The sequence below is a fragment of the Poecile atricapillus genome, chromosome 31 (assembly GCF_030490865.1).
Source record: "Poecile atricapillus isolate bPoeAtr1 chromosome 31, bPoeAtr1.hap1, whole genome shotgun sequence".
NCBI classification, from domain to species: Eukaryota; Metazoa; Chordata; class Aves; order Passeriformes; family Paridae; genus Poecile; species Poecile atricapillus.
The window spans coordinates 3,752,149-3,762,995 of NC_081279.1; positions in this window are offsets into that span (position 1 = coordinate 3,752,149).

The window sequence follows — 10,847 nt, forward strand, 5'->3', positions numbered from 1 at the left end:
TTCCTCCGTTTATCTTCTCCCCTCACGTTTTCCCGTTTTCTTCTCCCCTCACTCTTCCCACCATTTTCTCCTCCCCTCACGATTTTCCGCCGTTTTCTCTTCCCCTCACACTTCCCGCCGTTTATGTTTTTCCGCCATTTTCTCCTCCCCTCACGTTTTTCCGCCATTTTCTCCTCCCCTCACGTTTTTCCGCCATTTTCTCCTCCCCTCACGTTTTTCCGCCATTTTCTCCTCCCCTCACGATTTTCCGCCATTTTCTCCTCCCCTCACGTTTTTCCGCCGTTTACGTTTTTCCTCCGTTTATCTTCTCCCCTCACGTTTTTCCATTTTCTTCTCCCCTCACTCATCCCACCATTTTCTCTTCCCCTCACGGATCCCAGGGGTGGTTTAGGGGGTCCCAGAGGTGTTATGGGGGTCCAAGGGGTGGTTTAGGGGATCCCAGGGGTGGTTTAGGGGATCCCAGGGGTGGTTTAGGGGGTCCCAGGGGTGGTTTAGGGGGTCCCAGGGGTGGTTTAGGGGGTCCCAGGGGTGGTTTAGGGGGTCCCAGAGGTGTTATGGGGATCCTAATGAGGAATTTAGGGGGTCCCAGGGGTGGTTTAGGGGGTCTCAGAGATGTTATGGGGGCCTCAGAGATGTTATTGGGGTCCCAGGGGTGGTTTAGGGGGTCCCAGAGGTGTTATGGGGATCCTAATGAGGGATTTAGGGGATCCCAGGGGTGATTTAGGGGATCCCAGGGGTGGTTTAGGGGACCTCTGGAGTGTTATGGGGGTCTCAGATGTTATGGGGGTCCCTGGGATGTTTTTGGGGGTCCCAGGGGTGGTTTAGGGGATCCCAGGGGTGATTTTGGGGATCCCAGGGGTGATTTAGGGGACCTCTGGAGTGTTATGTGGGTCTCAGATGTTATGGGGTTCCCAGGGGTGCTTTAGGGGATCCCAGGGGTGGTTTAGGGGATCCCAGAGGTGATTTAGGGGATCCCAGGGGTGATTTAGGGGATCCCAGAGGTGATTTAGGGGATCCCAGGGGTGGTTTAGGGGCTCCCATGGATGATTTAGGGGATCCCAAGGGTGGTTTAGGAGGTCCCAGGGGTGATTTAGGGGATCCCTGGGGTGGTTTTGGGGATCCCAGGGGTGGTTTAGGGGACCTCTGGAGTGTTATGGGGGTCTCAGAGGTGTTATGAGGGTCCCAGGGGTGATTTAGGGGATCCCAGGGGTGATTTAGGGGATCCCAGGGGTGATTTAGGGGGTCCCAGAGGTGATTTAGGGGACCCCAGAGGTGATTTAGGGGATCCCAGGGGTGGTTTAGGGGATCCCAGGGGTGGTTTAGGGGATCCCAGGGGTGGTTTAGGGGATCTCTGGAGTGTTATGGGGTTCCCAGGGGTGATTTAGGGGCTCCCATGGGTGATTTAGGGTTTTTCTGGAATGTTTTGGGACTCACAGGGGGTATTTGGGGGGTCCCAGTCTCCCCCCAAACCCTTCACCCCCCTCTCCCCCCGTCCTGCCCCTCGGGCCCGGCTCCACGGCCGCATCCCACGGGGGATTTTGTGCTGAATCCCCCAAATTCCCGGAATTCCCCAGGAGCAGCAGGGTTGGGGGTCCCAGGGGTGATTTAGGGGGTCCCAGGGGTGATTTAGGGGATCTCTGGAGTGTTATGGGGGTCCCAGGGGTGATTTAGGGGTCCCAGGGGTGATTTAGGGGATCCCTGGGGTGATTTAGGGGATCCCAGGGGTGGTTTAGGGGATCCCAGGGGTGATTTAGGGGCTCCCATGGGTGGTTTAGGGGATCCCAGGGGTGGTTTTGGGGATCCCAGGGGTGATTTAGGGGACCTCTGGAGTGTTATGGGGGTCTCAGATGTTATGGGGATCCCAGAGGTGATTTAGGGGATCCCAGGGGTGGTTTAGGAGGTCCCAGGGGTGTTTCTGGGGATCCCAGGGGTGATTTAGGGGATCCCAGAGGTGATTTAGGGGATCCCAGGGGTGGTTTAGGAGGTCCCAGGGGTGTTTCTGGGGATCCCAGGGGTGATTTAGGGGATCCCAGGGGTGATTTAGGGGGTCCCAGGGGTGATTTAGGGGCTCCCAGGGGTGGTTTAGGGGTTCCCAGGGGTGATTTAGGGGATCTCTGGAGTGTTATGGGGTTCCCAGGGGTGATTTAGGGGTTCCCAGGGGTGGTTTAGGGGCTCCAATGGCTGATTTAGGGTTTTTCTGGAATGTTTTGGGACTCACAGGGGGTATTTGGGGGGTCCCAGTCTCCCCCCAAACCCTTCACCCCCCTCTCCCCCCGTCCTGCCCCTCGGGCCCGGCTCCACGGCCGCATCCCACGGGGGATTTTGTGCTGAATCCCCCAAATTCCCGGAATTCCCCAGGAGCAGCAGGGTTGGGGGTCCCAGGGGTGATTTAGGGGATCCCAGGGGTGATTTAGGGGATCCCAGGGGTGGTTTAGGAGGTCCCAGGGGTGGTTTAGGGGGTCCCAGGGGTGGTTTAGGAGGTCTCAGAGGTGTTATGGGGGTCCCAGAGGTGATTTAGGGGATCCCAGGGGTGATTTAGGGGATCCCAGGGGTGGTTTAGGGGTTCCCAGGGGTGGTTTAGGGGATCTCTGGAGTGTTATGGGGTTCCCAGGGGTGGTTTGGGGTTCCCAGGGGTGGTTTAGGGGATCCCAGGGGTGGTTTAGGGGTGCCCAGGGGTGATTTAGGGGATCCTAGGGGTGGTTTAGGAGGTCCCAGGGGTGATTTAGGGGATCCTAGGGGTGGTTTAGGAGGTCCCAGGGGTGATTTAGGGGTTCCCAGGGGTGATTTAGGGGATCCCAGGGGTGATTTAGGGGATCCCATGGGTGATTTAGGGGATCCCAGGGGTGATTTAGGGGATCCCTGGGGTGATTTAGGGGATCCCAGAGGTGATTTAGGGGATCCCATGGATGATTTAGGGGATCCCAGGGGTGGTTTGGGGGTCCCAGGGGTGGTTTTGGGGTTCCCAGGGGTGATTTAGGGAATCTCTGCAGTACTACAGGATTCACAGGGGGTGATTTAGGGGATCCCCGAGGTGATTTAGGGGATCCCAGGGGTGGTTTAGGGGTTCCCAGGGGTGGTTTAGGGGATCCCAGAGGTGATTTAGCGGGTCCCAGAGGTGGTTTAGGGGGTCCCATGGGTGATTTAGGGTTTTTCTGGAATGTTTTGGGACTCACAGGGGGTATTTGGGGGGTCCCAGTCTCCCCCCAAACCCTTCACCCCCCTCTCCCCCCGTCCTGCCCCTCGGGCCCGGCTCCACGGCCGCATCCCACGGGGGATTTTGTGCTGAATCCCCCAAATTCCCGGAATTCCCCAGGAGCAGCAGGGTTGGGGGTCCCAGAGGTGATTTAGGGGATCCCAGAGGTGATTTAGGGGGTCCCAGGGGTGATTTAGGGGATCCCAGAGGTGATTTAGGGGATCCCAGAGGTGATTTAGGGGATCCCTGGGGTGGTTTTGGGGATCCCAGAGGTGATTTAGGGGGTCCCAGGGGTGATTTAGGGGATCCCAGGGGTGATTTAGGGGTTCCCAGGGGTGATTTAGGGGATCCCTGGGGTGATTTAGGGGTTCCCAGGGGTGATTTAGGAGGTCCCAGGGGTGATTTAGGGGATCCCAGGGGTGATTTAGGGGATCCCAGAGGTGGTTTAGGGGATCCCAGAGGTGATTTAGGGGCTCCCACGGGTGATTTAGGGGATCTCTGGAATGTTTTGGGACTCACAGGGGGTATTTGGGGGGTCCCAGTCTCCCCCCAAACCCTTCACCCCCCTCTCCCCCCGTCCTGCCCCTCGGGCCCGGCTCCACGGCCGCATCCCACGGGGGATTTTGTGCTGAATCCCCCAAATTCCCGGAATTCCCCAGGAGCAGCAGGGTTGGGGGTCCCAGAGGTGATTTAGGGGATCCCAGGGGTGATTTAGGGGATCCCAGGGGTGGTTTAGGAGGTCCCAGGGGTGATTTAGGGGATCCCAGAGGTGATTTAGGGGATCCCAGGGGTGGTTTTGGGGTTCCCAGGGGTGATTTAGGGAATCTCTGCAGTATTACAGGATTCACAGGGGGTGTTTAGGGGGTCTCAGGGGTGGTTTTGGGGTTCCCAGGGGTGGTTTAGGGGATCTCTGGAGTGTTATGGGGGTCCCAGGGGTGGTTTTGGGGTCCCAGGGGTGGTTTTGGGGTTCCCAGGGGTGATTTAGGGGCTCCCACGGGTGATTTAGGGGATCTCTGGAATGTTTTGGGACTCACAGGGGGTATTTGGGGGGTCCCAGTCTCCCCCCAAACCCTTCACCCCCCTCTCCCCCCGTCCTGCCCCTCGGGCCCGGCTCCACGGCCGCATCCCACGGGGGATTTTGTGCTGAATCCCCCAAATTCCCGGAATTCCCGGGCAGCGTTGGGCGGGGGGGGCAGGACAAGGACCCCCCTTTGTCCCCGGCTGCGTGGGGGGGGGATTCCTAAAGGGGGGGGGGGTCCCCCCGAGCTGCCAGAGCAGCGGAGCAGAGCGAAGGTGAAGGAGGGGAATTGGGGGTGCGGGTTGGAACAGAAAATGGGGGGGTTTGGAGGGGTCTGGGATGGGGTTTGGGGGATTTGGGGGGTCTGGGATGGGGTTTGGGGGATTTGGGGGGTCTGGGATGGGGTTTGGGGGGATTTGGAGGGGTCTGGGATGGGGTTTGGGGGGATTTGGGGGGTCCGGGATGGGGTTTGGGGGGATTTGGGGGGTCTGGGATGGGGTTTGGGGGGTTTGGAGGGGTCTGGGATGGGGTTTGGGGGGTCTGGGATGGGGTTTGGGGGGATTTGGGGGGTCTGGGATGGGGTTTGGGGGGGTTGGAGGGGTCTGGGATGGGGTTTGAGGGGATTTGGGGGGTCTGGGATGGGGTTTGAGGGGTCCCAGGGTGGTTTGGGGGTGCAGAGACAGGATTTATGGCGTGTGAGGGGATTTGGGGGGTCTGGGATGGGGTTTGGGGGGATTTGGGGGGTCTGGGATGGGGTTTGAGGGGTCCCAGGGGTGATTTGGGGGGTGCAGAGACAGGATTTATGGGGTGTGAGGGGATTTGGGGGTCTGGGATGGGGTTTGGGGGGTGCAGAGACAGGATTTGGGGGCTGTGAGGGGATTTGGGGGGTCTGGGATGGGGTTTGGGGGGTTTGGAGGGGTCTGGGATGGGGTTTGGGGGGATTTGGGGGGTCTGGGATGGGGTTTGGGGGGTTTGGAGGGGTCTGGGATGGGGTTTGAGGGGTCCCAGGGGTGGTTTGGGGGTGCAGTGAGAGGATTAATGGGGTGTGAGGGGATTTGGGGGGTCGGGGATGGGATTTGGGGGGTCTGGGATGGGGTTTGAGGGGTCCCAGGGGTGGTTTGGGGGGTGCAGTGAGAGGATTTATGGGGTGTGAGGGGATTTGGGGGAGCTGTGATGGGATTTAGGGGGTGCACTGACAGGATTTTGGGGGTGCACTGACAGGATTTTGGGGCTGTGATGGGGTCTGGGATGGTTTTGGGGGGTTCAGTGACAGGATTTGGGGGGCTGTGATGGGATTTGGGGGGGCTGTGATGGGATTTGGGGGGTTTTGGGGGGTCTGTGATGGGATTTGGGGGGGCTGTGATGGGATTTGGGGGGATTTGGGGGGTCTGTAATGGGATTTGAGGGGTTTTGGGGTGACTGGAATCGAGCTTTCCCATCTCTTCATCCCCTTTTCCAGCACCCACAACCAGCGACCACCCCCCCAAAACCTCTCATCCCCCCCCGAGACCCCCCAAAAGAGGGGACCCCCGGCATGGAGGTGAGGAGGGGTCTGCGGGGGGACACTGGGGGGTCCCCGGGGGAGCCCCCCCGCATTGTCCCCGTGTCCCCCTCCCCACGCAGGAGCTGCTGGAGCTGGGCCCGGGCTCTGAGGTGGCCAGGGGGCTCTCACTGGCCCGCGATGGCCACGGAATCTTCGTGGCACGAGCCCCCAAATCCCTGCGGCTGCGCCAAGGTCAGGACAGGGGACTGGGGGGACTGGGGGGCACTGGGGGGACTGGGGGGGACTGGGGGGACTGGGGGGGACTGGGGGGAGATTGGGGGGACACTGGGGGGACTGGGGGTGGCACTGGGGACACTGGGGAGGGCACTGGGGACATTGGGGGGGACTGGGGGGGACTGGGGGGAGACTGGGGGGGACTGGGGGGGACTGGGGGGACATGGAGGGACACTGGGGGGGACACTGGGGGGGACGGGACACTGGGGACACTGGGGGGGACTGGGGGGACTGGGGGGGACTGGGGGGGACACTGGGGACACTGGGGGGACTGGGGGGACTGGGGGGACTGGGGACACTGGGGGACTGGGGGGACTGGGGACACTGGGGACACTGGGGGGACTGGGGGGGACTGGGGGGACTGGGGGGACTGGGGGGACTGGGGACACTGGGGGGACTGGGGGGACTGGGGGGACTGGGGACACTGGGGACACTGGGGACACTGGGGGGACTGGGGGGGACTGGGGGGACTGGGGGGACTGGGGGGACTGGGGACACTGGGGGGACTGGGGGGACTGGGGACACTGGGGACACTGGGGACACTGGGGGGACTGGGGGGGACTGGGGGGACTGGGGGGACTGGGGGGACTGGGGACACTGGGGGGACTGGGGGGGACTGGGGGGACTGGGGGGACTGGGGACACTGGGGGACTGGGGGGCACTGGGGGGGACTGGGGGGACACTGGGGGGAGATTGGGGGAGACTGGGGGGACACTGGGGGAACACTGGGGGGCACTGGGGGGCACTGGGGACACTCAGGGACACTGGGGGGCACTGGGGGGCACTGGGGGGACACTGGGGGTGACACAGGTGTGACAGGTACCCCTCAAGGTGACACAGGTGTGACACAGGTGCCCCTCAGGGTGCCACAGGTGTGACAGGTGCCCCTCAGGGTGCCACAGGTGCCCCTCAGGGTGACACAGGGGTGACACAGGGGTGACACAGGTGCCCCTCAGGGTGCCACAGGTGTGACAGGTGCCCCTCAAGGTGACACAGGGTGACACGGGGGTGACACAGGTGCCCCTCAAGGTGACACAGGTGTGACAGGTACCCCTCAGGGTGACACAGGGGTGCCACAGGGGTGCCACAGGTGCCCCTCAGGGTGACACAGGGTGACGCAGGGTGACACAGGGTGACACAGGGTGCCACAGGTGCCCCTCAGGGTGCCACAGGTGTGACAGGTGCCCTCCCCGGGGGTGTCCCCAGGTGACCGCCTGTTGGGTGCCCGGGTCTCGTTCGAGGGGGTCTCCCCCGAGGCCGTGGGGCGGCTGCTGGAGGGGGCCGGGGGGTGCCGGGTGTCCCTGTACCTGCGGCGCCCCCCGACCCCCGGGACCCCCGGGACCCCCGGGACCCCCGGGACCCCCGAGCGGGACGGCCCCGCCAGGCTGGTGAGAACCGGGACCCCGGGGTGGGGTCTTTGGGGGTCCCTGGGGGGTGTTTGGGGGTCCCTGGGGGGTGTTTGGGGTCTCTGGGGGTGTTTGGGGGTCCCTGGGGGTGTGGGATGGGGAGTTCGGGGTCCCTGGGGGGTGTGTGGGGGTCCCTGGGGGGTGTTTGGGGGTCCCTGGGGGGTGTTTGGGGGTCTCTGGGGGTGTGTGGGGGTCTCTGGGGGTGTTTGGGGGTCCCTGTGGGTGTGGGATGGGGAGTTCGGGGTCCCTGGGGGGTGTTTGGGGTCTCTGGGGGTCTTTGGGGGTCTCTGGGGGGTGTTTGGGGGTCTCTGGGGGTGTTTGGGGGTCCCTGTGGGTGTGGGATGGGGAGTTCGGGGTCCCTGGGGGGTGTTTGGGGGTCCCTATGGGGTGTTTGGGGGTCTCTGGGGGGTGTTTGGGGGTCCCTGTGGGTGTGGGATGGGGTTTTTGGGGTCCCTGGGGGGTTTTGGGGGGTCTCTGGGGGTGTGGGATGGGGAGTTTGGGGGTCCCTGGGGGTGTGGGATGGGGAGTTCGGGGTCCCTGGGGGGTCTTTGGGGGTCTTTGGGGGGGTGGGATGGGCTGGGGGGTGTTTGGGGGTCCCTGAGGATGTGGGATGGGGAGTTTGGGGTCCCTGGGGGGTATTTGGGGGTCCCCGTGGATGTGGAATGGGGTGTTTGGGGGTCCCTGGGGGTGTTTGGGGGTCCCTGGGGGTGTTTGGGGGTCCCTGAGGATGTGGAATGGGGAGTTTGGGGGTCCCTGGGGGTGTTTGGGGGTCCCTGAGGATGTGGAATGGGGAGTTTGGGGTCCCTGGGGGTGTTTGGGGGTCCCTGGGGGTGTTTGGGGGTCCCTGAGGATGTGGGATGGGGAGTTTGGGGGTCCCTGGGGGGTGTTTGGGGGTCCCTGTGGGTGTGGGATGGGGAGTTCGGGGTCCCTGGGGGGTGTTTGGGGGTCCCTGAGGATGTGGAATGGGGAGTTTGGGGTCCCTGGGGGTGTTTGGGGGTCCCTGGGGGGTATTTGGGGGTCCCTGCGGGTGTGGGATGGGGAGTTTGGGGGTCCCTGGGGGTGTTTGGGGGTCCCTGAGGATGTGGAATGGGGTGTTTGGGGTCCCTGAGGATGTGGAATGGGGTCTTTGGGAGTCCCCTGCAGCTCCCACACCCCCTGTCCCCCCGTCCCTTTCCCTCCAGAGCCCCCCGGTACCCCCAAACCATCCTCCAGCATCGCCGGGCGCCTCTCGGGTCTCCGTGGAGCTCTCCCTCCCCAAAGTCCCCAAAAAACCCCCGGGACCCCCCAGCCCAGCGGCGGAGCCCCCCCGAGCCCGGCTCACCGTGCGGGAAGCGGCCGCAGCCCGCTCGGAGCCCCCGGCCGCCCCCCGAATCCCCCCGGCCGCCCCCCAAATCCCCCCGGCCGCCCCCCAAATCCCCCCGGCCGCCCCCCGCCTCATCCCGGCCGTGGAGGTGGCGCCCCCCAAACCCTCCCTGGGGCTCAGCGCCCCCCAAATCCGCCCGGGGAAGGGGGGAACGGAGAGCGGAGAGGATGAGGAGGGGGCTGCCGGCTCCCGGGGGGGGTTCCCGGCTCTGCGGGTCCCCTCGGTGCCCATCGATGCCCCAAAGCCGCCGTGGAGCTCGGGGGGGCCGGCTCGGAGCCCCCCGCTTTTACCGAGGGGTTCCGCAAGCTCAGCCGCCAGCTGGAGGCTCCGGAGGTGGAAATCGCCCCAAAACCCCCCAAATTCCGCCTCCCCCGCCTGGCCCGGGCTCTGGCCAAGCTCCGGGAGGGCGGCGGGACCCCGCCGGGGTCGCCCCCCGGCATCGCCATTCCCAGCGTGGAATTGGGTCTGGGGGATGCGGGGCTCAAGCTGAAGGTGCCCAAAGTGGCGCTGGCAGCGTTTGGGGACATCCAGGAGGGTCCCGGGGGGGCTCCGGGCTCCCCCCGGCTCCGCTCCCCGCGTTTCGGGATCGGAGCTGCGGCTGCGGCGGCGCTGCCGAAATTTGGGGGGTCCAGCCCCGATCTCCGCCCCGGGGGGGTCCCCAAAGCGCCCCCAAAACGGGGGGGCAGCGCCGAGAGCCTGATCCTGGGCTGGACCTCAGCGGAGCCCCCCGGGACCCCCCGGGCCGGGCCGAAACCTCGGGGGGCTCTGGGCCGGATCCCCCTCCCCAGCGTGGGGTTCGCTCTGCCGGGAGCGGCCCCGGAGCCCCCCGGGGGTCGCGGGGTCCCCGAGCTGAAGGTGCCGGTGCTGGAGTTGGTCCCGCCGGGTTTGGACGGAACCTCGGAACCCCCCGGGCGCCGCTTTGGGGTGAAACTCCCCAAATTCGGGGCTGGCACCTCCGGGAGGATGAGGAGGGGCGGCTCCAAGGGTGAGGAAGGAGGAGCCCCCCGGGATGGGAACCCCCGGCGCCGCCGGTGGGTGCCCAGGGTGGGCTTCACCCACCCCGGGGGGGCCTCTCCGGAGCCCCCCAAAGTGGGGAGGATGCGGCTCCCCGAGGTCGAGCTCTGCCCCGGGGGGGACCCCCAAACCCCCGCCATGGGGGGGATCCCCTCCCGCTGCCATCCTGGGGGGCTCCGGCCCGAGGGGACCCCCAAATTCCAGCTGCCGCAGCTGGTGCTGAGCCCCCAAATCTGCGGCGAGCCTTGAGACCCCCACCCCACCCCCTCCCAGCCCGGGGGGGGCTTTGGGGACCCCCCCAAAGCGGTGACTGAGCTCCCCCAGACCCTCTCTAATTTAATCTCCCCTAAATTCCTAATCCAGCCTTTTTTTGGGGGGTGGGCTTTGAGGCTGTTCCGCCTGGTTTGGGGGTGTTTCTATTAACCAGGGAACGGGGGGGGGGCCCCAAGATTGTGCCCCCCAACCCCGACCCCCCCCATGCTTGTCTTGGCCAGAATAAACGTTAATCCCAAAAATCCGAGTGTGGTGGGGTTTGGGGGTCCTGGGAGGGGATTGGGGGGGTTCAGGGAGGGGTTTGGGGGTCCAGGGAGGGGTTTGGGGTTCAAGGGATGAGTTTGGGGGGGTCCAGGGAGGGGTTTTGGGTTCCAGGGAGGGGTTTGGGGGTCCCGGGAGGGGATTGGGGGGGTCCTGGGATGGGTTTGGGGGTTCAGGGAGGGGTTTGGGGGTCCTGGGAGGGGACTGGGGGGGTCCAGGGAGGGGTTTGAGGTTCCAGGGAGGGGTTTGGGGGTCCCGGGAGGGGATTTAGGGTCCAGGGAGGGGTTTGGAGGATTCAGAGATGAGTTTGAGGTTCCAGGGATGAGTTTGGGGGCCCCAGGGATGGGTTTGGGGTTCCAGGGATGAGTTTGGGGGCCCCAGGGATGAATTTGGGGGGGTCCAGGGACAAATTTGGGGCCCCAGGGATGAATTTGGGGTGTCCTGCGAGTAAATCCAGAGCTCCAGCGAGGGCTTTGCAGCTCCACCTCCCCTCCAAGCACCTCAGCCCCGCCACCACAGCATCCAGAAATCCCAATTTATTC